This window comes from Lissotriton vulgaris, chromosome 6 (assembly GCF_964263255.1).
Source record: "Lissotriton vulgaris chromosome 6, aLisVul1.2, whole genome shotgun sequence".
NCBI classification, from domain to species: Eukaryota; Metazoa; Chordata; class Amphibia; order Caudata; family Salamandridae; genus Lissotriton; species Lissotriton vulgaris.
This window is the reverse complement of record NC_141694.1, coordinates 14,692,280-14,705,161: the sequence shown is the minus strand read 5'-3', so window position 1 is coordinate 14,705,161 and position 12,882 is coordinate 14,692,280. Positions and strand designations below refer to the sequence as shown.

The 12,882-nt window shown below is 47.3% G+C and overlaps 1 protein-coding gene across 2 annotated transcripts in view; it reads right to left on the bottom strand.

Moving 5' to 3' along the window:
• Window positions 1–12,882, bottom strand: part of LOC147706704 (solute carrier family 22 member 7-like) — a 396,568-nt gene that overhangs the window by 349,331 nt on the left and 34,355 nt on the right. The gene's annotated exons all lie outside the window — the stretch shown is intronic.

Sequence of the window (12,882 nt, the reverse complement as noted above, 5' to 3'; positions counted from 1 at the left end):
AGCGGGATAACAAACAAATTGGAGATACCAACCTCTCTCATTCTAAGGTATGGAGCTGATTAGAACCTAGAGAAACCTTTGGCCATTCTTGGCAAAACTAAACTAAACTATAGCTAAAATATCACCTACTTCTTCCCTCGTCCTAGACTGAGGTTATGTACAATGGAATAGGATTATTTTAGAAGCACCAGTTGAGTATTTTAGACTATGTTATTTATGTATGTATTTTTAGGTCTTGCCTACGCAGCGCGCTGCATAGGGAAGAGACCTTTAGCCATCAGTTCCCTTTTTCTCCCTAAAATGTGCACGCGTTCCATTGCCTTCAAAGGCAACATGTGCACGTTTGGCGATTCCCTTGCAGGAGCGAGCAGCTGGTGCCATATGTTATCAATTAACGCGCCTTGCTGGTCGCCCCCGCAAGGGAATCTCGCAGGCCCCCTCCTATCTCCCCGCCACCCCCGCTGCCGCATGTGTGCTCTTGTTGTTGCTTGTTAAAGATAGGTTTGGTAAAAGTATTTATTTACTTACACTAGATGAAGGCAGATTGTTAAATTATCATAATTCTGCAATGTATTTATATACTTCTGGAGCCGTCCTCAGTTGTGGGTGCCTTTCTGCATGGACCTGGGTCATCTTATCATTGACCATAGTCACTGGGAATATATGTTTTTATTTTTATGGGGTGCATAACGCTCATTCTGTTCAATTACATATTTAGTGATGATTCTTGAGGAATAGATACTAGTAAATTGCTCCGACAGTAGTGTTGGGATATGCAGTACTTGGGAAGCGGAGGTAAAAGCATAAATGTGTTTTGAGTTTTTATAATTGTTGGATGTTATGATGTTGCCAGTTAAGTGACAATGGTACTGTATTGATTGTGAGAGTATAGATTACTCCAAAGTAAGTGTATACACCATGCATTTGGAATGTTCACATATGCAAAGGTTCATGAGGAATGCAGAAAGAGAATCCATCAGTACAACGTGTTTCGTTGGTCTTTTATCAGGAGGTTCAGGTTGAGCTGTCTCTTTGCCACCTACTTAGCATTGCTACCCTGCTATGCACAAGGTGGTGCAGGCAGGTTGTCTGATATGTGTTATTATTGTGGGTGCCAGAATGTGTGTGGAATGTGTTTTACTATTGGATTTGGGTTTTACTAATCTGACAAACATATGGTTTGGTGTTGTTCTATGAGGGTACAGGAATGTCTGTTTTTAATCATCTCAGATGAGATTGAGTTGTGCACGTGCAACCAGTCTGATGCAGCATCCACACAAGGTGTATTACGTTAAATAATATGCGTATTACTTTACAAGTGATTAACAGCAACTGATTCTAGGAATGGAGCACAGAGATGGAAATCTGACAAGTTGCAAAAAACGTTATCTGTGTCTATGGAGACACTTCTAAGTTGGCAGAGCTTAGCAAAATATGGAGTTGAAATGTGACAAAGTTATACATTCCCTTGCAATCTGTATCTGATCGATTTGCATTGCTACTCGCCGTCCTGCAGCTGGTGGTTAGTCCTCCTGAGCGAGCTGGAGGAAAACCAACATAATAACAAGCATTGGCATAGCCAATAGGTCTCGCTTTTGGGACCTTATAAGTATTTAGTTATGCAGCCCAATATCCTTGGTGCAACAACATTAACTGTTGCATGGTTACACACTTATAAGGCCCCAAAGGCGAGACATATTGGCTATGCCAATGCTTGTTATGTATGTCATAACAACAGACCCTGCTATTACAGTATTATTTTATATTACTGTTTACGCTGTACACATTATAATTCGCATTCTGTCTTACGATTGTAGCAGTTCATATCTCTTGCATGAGAAAGAAGACTGTTCAATAAACCCTTTTTATTAAAACGCCAGTCTCCCTATTTATGTGCAACTCTGTAGAAACAAAGCATGCACGATTGACTGAGTGAAACGGTTATCTATTGTTTCCACAACTCTGAAGATATTGTTCCGACTCTAAGGGAAACAAAGTTGTCATGTTTATGCAGGTGTCAGAAACTAATGCCTTCCTGTTCATTCGAGAAAGTTTCTAGTGACCTATGAGTTAGCTGGCACACACAAGTAATTAAGTTTAATATATTCGATAGCGACATACAGACCTCAATCCTATATCAAAACTATAGTGTATATTATTGCAATGCGCAGAGCCTATTAGGGATATAGGAAATACACTACACTACTGTCACACTTCAGAGACAGATGCGTGACAACCGACCGAGAGCCTAAGGAACCTAATGTCACACTGCAGAGACAGATGGGTGACAACCTGCCCAGCGTCCAAGGGACCTACTGTCAAACTGCAGAGACAGAAGGGTGACAGCCCACCCAGAGCCTAAGAGACCCACTTTCCCACTCCAGAGGCAGATGGGTGACACCCCACCCAGACCCCAAGGGACCTACTGTCACTCTGCAGAGACTGATGGGTGACACCCCACCCAGACCATAGGAGACCTACTGTCACACTGCAGAGACAGATGGGTGACAACCCACCCAGAGCCCAAGGGACCCACTGTCACACTGCAGAGACAGATGGGTGACAACCCACCCAGAGCCCAAGGGACCCACTGTCACACTGCAGAGACAGATGGGTGACAACCCACCCAGAGCCCAAGGGACCTACTTTCACACTGAAGAGACAGATGGGTGACATCCTGCTCAGGGCCTAAGGAACCTACTGTCACACTGCAGAGACAGATGGTTGACACCCCGCCCAGAGCCCAAGGGACCTAGTGTCACACTGCAGAGACAGATGGTTGACACCCCACCCAGACCCCAAGGGACCTACAGTCACACTGCAGAGACAGACGGGCGACAGACCACCCAGAGCCCAAGGGACCTACTGCCACACTGCAGAGACAGACAGGTGACAACCCACCAAGAACCCAAGGGACCTACTGTCACACTGCAGAGACAGATGTGTGACTCCCAACCCGGACCCCAAGGGGCCTACTGTCTTACTGCAGAGACAGATGGGTGACAACCCACCAGAGCGGAAGATACCCACTGTCAAACTGCAGAGACAGACGGGTGACATCCCACCCGGAGGCCTAGGTGGCCTACTGTCACCCTGCAGAGACAGATGGGTGACACCCCACTCAGACCCCAAGAGACCTACTGTCACACTGCAGAGACTGATGGGTGACACCCCACCCAGACCCTAGGAGACCTACTGTCACACTGCAGAGAAAGAAGGGTGACAACTCGCCCAGAGCCCAAGGGACCCACTGTTCCACTGCAGAGACATATGGGTGACAACCCGCCCAGAGCCCAAGAGACCTACTGTCCCACTGCAGAGACAGATGGGTGACACCCCACCCAGACCCCAAGGGACCTACAGTCACACTGCAGAGACCGATGGGCGAGAGTCCACCCAGAGCGCAAGAGACCTACTGCCACACTGCAGAGACAGACAGGTGACAACCCACCAAGAACCCAAGGGACCTACTGTGACACTGCAGAGACAGATGTGTGACACCCAACCCGGACCCCAAGGGGCCTACTGTCTTACTGCAGAGACAGATGGTTGACAACCCACCAGAGCGGAAAATACCCACTGTCAAACTGCAGAGACAGACGCGTGACAACCCACCCAGAACCTAATTGACCCACTGTCACAATGCAGAGACAGAAGGGCGACAGCCCACCCAGAGCCTAAGAGACCCTCTGTCACACTGCAGAGACAGACGGGTGACAACCCACCCAGAGCCTAAGAGACCCATTGTCACACTGCAGAGACGGACGGGTAGGTGACAACTCACCCAGAGCCCAAGGGACCCACTCTTCCCCTGCAGAGACATAAGGGTGACAACCCGCCCAGAGCCCAAGAGACCTACTGTCCCACTGCAGAGACAGATGGGTGACACCCCACCCAGACCCCAAGGGACCTACAGTCACACTGCAGAGACAGATGAGCGACAGTCCACCCAGAGCCCAAGGTACCTACTGCCACACTGCAGAGACAGACGGGTGACAACCCACCAAGAACCCAAGGGACCTACTGTCACACTGCAGAGAAAGATGGGTGACAACCCACCCAGAGCCGAAGAGACCCTCTGTCACACTGCAGAGACATTTGGGTGACAACCCACCCGGAGGCCGAGGTGGCCTACTGTCTCACTGCAGTAACAGATGGGTGACAACCCACCCAGAGCCTAAGGGACCTAGTGTCACACTGCAAAGACAGAAGGGTGACAACCTACCTAGAGCCCAAGGGACCCACTGCCACACTGCAGAGACAGAAAGGTGACAGCCCACCCAGAGCCTAAGAGACCCACTGCCGCACTGCAGAGACATATGGGTGACAACCCACTCGGAGCACAAGGGACCTACCATGACACTGCAGAGAAAGATGAGTGACACCCCACCAAGATCACAAGGGAACCACCGTCACACTGCAGAGACAGACGGGTGACATTCCACTCGGAGGCCGAGGTGGCCTACTGTCACACTGCAGAGACAGATGGTAGACACCCCACTCAGACACCAAGGGACCTACTGTCACACTGCAGAGACTGATGGGTGGCACCCCACCCAGACCCTAGGAGACCTACTGTAACACTGCAGAGACAGATGGGTGACAACCCACCCAGAGCCCAAGGGACCCACTGTCACACTGCAGAGACAGATGGGTGACAACCCACCCAGAGCCCAAGGGACTTACTGTCACACTGCAGAGACAGATGGGTGACATCCCGCTCAGAGCCTAAGGAACCTACTGTCACACTGCAGAGACAGATGGTTGACACCCTGCCCAGAGCCCAAGGAACCTACTGTCACACTGCAGAGACAGATGGGTGACATCCCGCTCAGAGCCTAAGGAACCTACTGTCACACAGCAGAGACAGATGGGCGACAGCACACACGGAGCCCTAGGGAACCACTGTCACACTGCAATGACAGATGGGTGACAGCCCACCCAGAGTTCAAGGGACCTACTGTCACACTGCAGAGACAGATGGGTGACACCCCACCCAGACCCTGAGGGACCTACAGTCACACTGCAGAGACAGATGGGCGACAGTCCACCCAGAGCCCAAGGGACCTACTGCCACACTGCAGTGACAGACGGGTGACAACCCACCAAGAACCCAAGGGACCTACTGTCACACTTCAGAGACAGATGTGTGACACCCAACCCGGACCCCAAGGGGCCTACTGTCTTACTGCAGAGACATATGGATGACAACCCACCAGAGCGGAAGATACCCACTGTCACACTGCAGAGACAGACAGGTGACATCCCACCCGGAGGCCGAGGTGGCCTACTGTCACTCTGCAGAGACAGATGGGTGACACCCCACTCAGACCCCAAGGGACCTACTGTCACACTGCAGAGACTGATGGGTGACACCCCACCCAGACCCTAGGAGACCTACTGTCACGCTGCAGAGAAAGAAGGGTGACAACTCGCCCAGAGGCCAAGGGACCAACTGTTCCACTGCAGAGACATATGGGTGACAACCCGCCCAGAGCCCAAGAGACCTACTGTCCCACTGCAGAGACAGATGGGTGACACCCCACCCAGACCCCAAGGGACCTACAGTCCCACTGCAGAGACCGATGGGCGACAGTCCACCCAGAGCCCAAGGGACCTACTGTGACACTGCAGAGACAGATATGTGACACCCAACCCGGACCCCAAGGGGCCTACTGTCTTACTGCAGAGACAGATGGGTGACAACCCACCAGAGCGGAAGATACCCACTGTCAAAGTCAAAGTCAAAAAAGTCAAAAAGATTTTTTTTGTATTGGTACTCGACAGAGGACCACAAATTTTACATTTTACACTCTCAATAAAATTTCATTATTTATCAATATAAAGGTAAAAAAGATTTTAAAAATTTATAAAGATTATAGCATACGAATTCGTTCGGAGGCTGCTTGCACAATAATATAAGTTCTCTCATCGTTGTAATTCTGCAGGAACGGTATATAGGGTCAAGGTATCTTGCACAAGCGATGGTTATTTTAAGATTTGGACATACAAATAGTACATGCTCTAAGTTCTGAACACCCCCTTCGCACAATGTACATTTTGGCGATCCTCCAGGGAGCCATCTTGATGTATACGCTAATACAGGTAGGATGCCCAGTCGAAGCAAAGTGATCGCCCTACTTGCACCATGTGTCAGGGAAAACCCGATATAAGGCTGGCTTTGTTTATATTCCAGTAAGTCTACAAAGGGTTTATAAGTAGATAGTTTGTTGCAATGATCGAAGTCCAGTTCATAGCTCAATTTAGGGGTGAAACATTTTAAGAAAAGTTTTATCTGCGCTGTAGACCAGGTGAGCAGTAGGTCTGGACTAATTTTTGCCATTCGAAATGCACCAGTCATATTCTCTAGAAAAGTTTGCTTTTTGGCATCCAACCCGAAAGTCTCTTTTTTCAGCAATGATCTTAGAGTATTCTCTTTTGCATGCAGTAAGTTATAGGCCCTGAGGTAATTGATATTTTTATGGTCAAGTGTGTCCCCTAACGTGTACCCCATCGACTCCATGTACGAGTTCAAAGTGCATGTAACTTCCCTCCACAACCGAATCTGATGACGCAAATACATTTGCGTCCAACGTTAACATGTCCTCTATCAGATCCACCCTGAATGGATCGATAATTCAGTTCCTAAGTATGCCGTGCCACCGTCTTTACATGGTGCACTTTCACGTTTTACCTGGCTCTGCCGAGCTAGGCCCTGATTTCTGCTCGAACCACTTCTGTCTCTGCCTCTGAAAGTTGCAGCATGAAGATGCATCCCTGACCTCTGCCTTACTTCCTGCCAAGCGAGCGGTGCCCGGCTCGGCCTGGCCTGCCTGCCAAAAACAGTATTTTACCTTCAAGTTATCTGCGTAGCCAGCCCAGCCTCCTCGAAAACACATTCCTGTCTAGTGAAATGGGTAAACATATCCCTGGCTGCAGAGCAAAGGGCCAAGCCTTCCTGTCTCCCGTATGAAATTCATTGCTCCCGTTACCATGGTAGGCCCCTGGCTCCGTGCATTACACTTAGACACATATGCATTTAGTATAGAATAGCCTCTGCCCGAAAGACCTTTTACTTCAGATTAAAACATCCTCCAAACACGAGATATCAGATATGTTATAGGAACAGGTCGATCTGACATGCCAGACTTCTGTCTCCTCTACTAGTGCTAAAAGTCAGACCCTTAGCTTCCTCCAGATGCACGTCAATTACACGTCATATTAGCTGCGCGCGCATTCAGGCCACAGGTTTCAGCTGACTCTGCAAGAAATTCTCTATCCATCCACCCACTTATGACACTTTTCTGTGACGTTTCTAGTACACGCCTCTGTGCACACCCTTGTTCACGCCTTTTTGCTACGCACATGTGTTCTTATCATATACATTTCACTTGTCACGCCTACTGTATTCACTGCCATTGTGTCATTATACTATATATGTCATGTACTGTTAATAAATCGTTGACATCTTTCTGCCATCATTGCATACCCGAACCCTTGTATTGATGGAATTGATTTCCATGACTCGAGTCATATTTGATTAAAGCCCTTAAGACTCAGACACCACGGACTCTGCCTCTCATTTGATTGAGCTATTCTTTTTACTTGTCTGAAATTATATGGCAAACTCGTATACGGTAAAATATTTACCACATAATTTGGCGCCCGAATAGGGACCCCTCCCCCACCCCACGCGCCGGTGATGCGTCGCAGGCCTTGCCCCCTTCCACAGCCGTGACGGACCCCATGCGCATCTGCAGGTTTTCCTGTATCTCCCTCAGGCCTACGGAGGTGACGGAGACTGCGGTCGACATCCAGACGAGGCGGTGAGGAGTGCGGAGGATCCCGACCAGAGCCCAGCCGAGAGAGCAGTGTCCGAGGTATCGAGAGGCCCACCTGTAGCGTCGAGGCGCATGCGTAGTGCGCAGCAGCAGCAGTGACGTCGTAGCGGTCCAGTCCAGTCGAGTTTCCGAGGCCTTCCGTTCTGTGCTTCCCGGTGAGTACCGTTGCTGGGGACGCATCAAGACGGGTGCATTAATTTGTGTCCGGTAAAGACGGGTTTGGGTACACAGATCCGGTCTGCACTGTTTTAGCAGTGTATCTGTACTGTTTAGCAGTGCATCTAGTATTCAGTTATCCAGTTATACAGTATTTATTGTTGAGTCAATATTCGTTTCGAAATGTTTCAATGTGTTTTAATGTTGTGGTATGAGTGATTGTTTGCATTTCTTTACTGTGTTTATTGTGGTTAGCGTCTAGATCGAGGTAGCAATGCCTTTGTTTTCAAAGTTACGACAGATAGGAACTAGGAAAGGGCTACTTGAAGAAGCAGTCCCCATCCCACCTAGGGACACTCCTGGACGTTTTATGTACCACAAACATGGCTTAGATGCCGTACTATACTTAGACTTGTGGGTGGATTATACTAAAGACTTGGGAGAGAATCAGAGATGGCCCGTTACAGGGATATGGGATGCCGAGTGCATCATGAGAGTAGAGGAAGCGTTATGGAAGAAGAAAGCCAGACAGTCACAGAAAGATGCCATAGAATTATGGCGTAAAGAATCACATAGACGGACAGAGAAAGCATTCAGAAAAGCAGAGAAAAGTAGAGAGGATTCCGAAAAGCTAAAGAAAAAGAACTACTAGAAGAAGGACAGCGAGTCAGAATGGAACAACACGACAGACAGAGTAATGCAATAATAACAGGACTGTATCCAGTTCTGGCCGAGGGCCTGCCTAAGGCGACCCCGGAAATACCGAAAGATCTGCCCCCTCCGTTGGTTCCGACTAAATTACGCCATAAGACTGCAGCAGACATTTTCCTTTCTTCCTATTTAGACGATGTAGCTCCCGCATATACCAATGTACCCGTACCACCTGCTAACAACAATCTGCCCCCAGATCCGCAGCAGCAGATCCCTGCTGCTCCGACCACGACCCCTCCACGTCACCAGCTTCCTGCACCTGTTGTCACTTCCCCTATTGATCCCCCTGTTCTTGGTCCGCTTAATCCTTTTGGGCCCGCTGCTACTCAGGGTTCAATCCCGTTACAGATACCGACCCAGTCAGGTTATGCTCATGCTTCCGCCTCAGGAGGTGCTACAGGAGGTTATCGCACCCCGCCACATGTACAACGTATGACAATGAGAGAATTAGCAATGCAGCGTACACCCAAAGCAACCCCAGCCGAAAAGCTTAAAGAATATCTTACAGATTGTAGATATGATACAGTGCCGGGCAAAGCAGGACCCATGATGTTAGCGTCACTACGTTTAAGACGTGTTACAGAGTATTTCATGTTATTACCAGAAATGCCAGACCATCTAGACAATATATATCATTTTATTAGAACAGGAGAAAGACCAGAGTGTATTCGTGAAGCCATGGCACATCAGAAAGTTGAGACACAAGCTTTAATAATGCGATTTTTGATTAATTGTTTGATAAGAGAACAAGACCAGCCTAGTTTTCCGACAGAAGAGATGGAGGGATTGTCAAGATGGAGTCAGAATATTGCAGAGTGTAAACATGATAAAGAGAAATGTATAGAGGCTATGATTAGAAAGATCCGTAAAGTAATTGTAGCAATACATGCCCGACGAGAGTCTGAAAGGCATCTCGAGTCAGAAGATAAAGAAACCTCAGATGAGGATGAACCAGAGAATACAGCAGAAACCTCGCAACCGGCGAGAGGAGACCTGTTAGCATATGTAGGTAGAGAGAAACTCCCTAGACAGTATCCTCTTGATAGGCCCTTCGACAGACCCATTCGTTTAGAAAACAAGAAACGTTACCTTTGTCCGATACCAGAGCGATGTTCCCTTGAACATATATTCCAAAATACCGATAAAATCCTGAAAGAACGAGTAGGTTATCATGAACTCAATACCTTACGTGAGCAGGAACTAGCCCGGTCCGCAGTCCAATGGGCCGGGGATGACAGCATATATAAAGACGATTCAGTAGTGCAAACATTTTTAAGTCTTACTCCAGAAGAACAACGATTAGCTGGTATATACATGACCCAACATCTCATTGTACAGTATGAAAACAAACAATCTGACCCAGGTCCGTTGTATAATCTATTGCAGGACTTACTCCTGAGAAGATGGAAAGGTCTAGGTACCGATTTAATTGAAATCATTTTAGAACAACGTCACAAATATAGAACTTTCTTGACTCCACATCTTGTTTCCGTTCCACCCCCAGTTAGGCAACCATTTCACCTAGACAAACAGAACCCTTTACGAGAAGTACATCCAGTCAGGAAACCAGATAATACATTTGAACGCGTGTTCGTACACACACCCATAACTAAAATGGAATTATTGGAAATGAAGAAAATAGTGCCAAGTCATGATAAAGATCCAGCAGGGTTTCACCGTGAAATAAAAGACATGTTACTCATGGGAGATTACACATATCCCGACATTATGAAAATATTGAAAGTATTATTGCCTGCAGGTATTTACGAGAAACTCAAAGAAAAAGAATGGGAGGTGGGAGATAAAAAGATTAATTGGACTGAATTAGAAAACGAAGAAACTGGTCGAACCCCAGGTTTAGGTCTTGGGGACAAAGCTAAAGCATTACCAGGATTATTAGTACAGGTTTTGCCAAGATTGTTGGCAACTAAAAAGGAGGACTGGGATGCAATCTCAGCCTGTAAACAGAAACACAACGAAGACACTAGTGATTTTTATTCCAGATTCGAGAAATGTTTTATTATTAACAGTGGCCTGAAAACCAGTAGCGAGTCATACCCACACCTTTTTGTATCCAAATTAGTCGAGAATTTCTTACCCCAGGTTAAGAACCGTGTATTGAAAGTCGAGAGCACATGGCAAGCCAATACGCCTTCCCAAATGTTACAGATGTTACAGTACCACCAGAACAGAATCAGGGAGGAACATGATCACGAACAGAGACGTATGAAAGACACGAAAATGAAAGTGCTAGTTGCTCAGTCAGTTCCAGCTGATGGTCATAAAAGGGGTACGACACAATCCAATAACTCAGCAGCTCCTGTTAAAGGGACCTGCAACTATTGTAAACAGCCAGGTCACTATGTAAATGATTGTGCAGTCTTGAAGCACAACATAGCTACAGGTAAAACCAAGGAGAGACCGCGTCCTCCCAGACAGGACCAGGTCCAACAACATGTTCCACAGAACATACAGCCTATGCAGATTCCCCAACAGACCGTAGCGGTACCACAGCCTCAGCCCATTGCCGCAACACAACATGTCACACAACAGATGTACCAGTATGCACAATCCGACTACCCCGATTATCAGCAATACACATGAAACAGCCTAGAGAGGGAGGTTGGCTTGCCTCTTATTGAGGTTCCTGTAGATCAAGAGGGTCCTTATGTACATAGTCAGGTATTAGGAAAGGATAGAAAGTTTTTGATTGACACAGGGGCAAGCAGAACTACCATCAGTCATGACGAAGTTCCAGGGGCACCCCTCTCAGGCTCACAGAATGTTTCCCTTGGATTTTCAGGAAAGCCTATTGTTAATGAAGTATCGAAACCAGTTCCCCTTGCAGTTGGTCCATTATCACGAACTACAGATTTATTGCTCACAAAATCATGTCCAGAAAACTTGCTTGGTATTAAAACTCTGAAAGCTCTAGGAGCTATAATCTGTTGTTCTCCGGAAGGAGTAAGGTTGTTCCTTCGTGACTTCAAGGGACATTATGTATTGAGAGATTTTGACCCCAGGTTACAGAATGTTCCTGCACATTTATGGGCAAAAGGCCCCACTGATGTAGGTTGTATGCACATTACTCCATACCGTGTCACACTCAAGCCAGGAATTGTACTACCACGAATCCGTCAATACAAGTTACCACCTGATGCTGTAGTGGCTTTACTGAAAATCATTGACGAGCTCATCGCACAAGGAGTGGTTGTAGAAACCGACTCCAATGTTTGTAATTCCCCTATCATTCCAATTCTTAAACGCACTGATCCGAATGCACCTCCAGTCTATCGATTAGTGATCGATTTGCGAGAATTAAATAAATGTATTGTACCACAGTATCCAGTGGTCCCGGACATTTCGTCCCTATTGACAGCTATTGATTCCGAAGCGAAGTTCTTTACTGTAATCGATCTCAAGAACGCCTTCTTTAGTGTCCCCATTGATCCGGAAAGCCAATACCTTTTCGGATTCTGTTTAAATGGCCGAAGCTTCAAATTTGCACGCGCACCTCAAGGATTCACAGAAAGCCCCAGCATCTATAGCCAAGCATTAAAACGACAACTTGACAGTATTCACATGCCCGCCAACACTGCCCTACTCCAATACGTCGATGATCTATTGATCACCGCCCGTAGTGAACCAGAATGTGAACAAGCATCACTGACAGTCTTGCATTTCCTGGCGGACAAGGGACACAAGGTGTCTCCTTCTAAGCTACAATTCTGTGCCCAGCAAGTGGTGTACCTTGGGCACTTGCTGTCCAAGTGGGGTAGGCAGCTGACACCCGAACGAATTCAGTTAATTGCACATCTTCCGCAACCCAAGACACAGAAAGAAGTACGAGCTTTTATTGGACTCACTTCTTATTGCAGACAATGGATTCCACAATATGCATTTCTAGCTAAACCCCTTATACAGTTGACAACACAGGAGGCAGCGTCTTCGACTGTTCTCCCATGGACTCAGGAACATACACAAGCTTTTGACGAATTAAAGAAAGCCTTATGTCAAGCACCAGTTTTAGCAACACCATGTTACAGCAAACCTTCTACACTTTTTGTCACAGAACGCGATGGCACAGCGTTATCGGTTCTCACTCAGGTTCAAGCAGACAAACACAGACCGTGTGCTTATTTTTCGAGTACATTGGATCCAGTAGCCCAGGCCT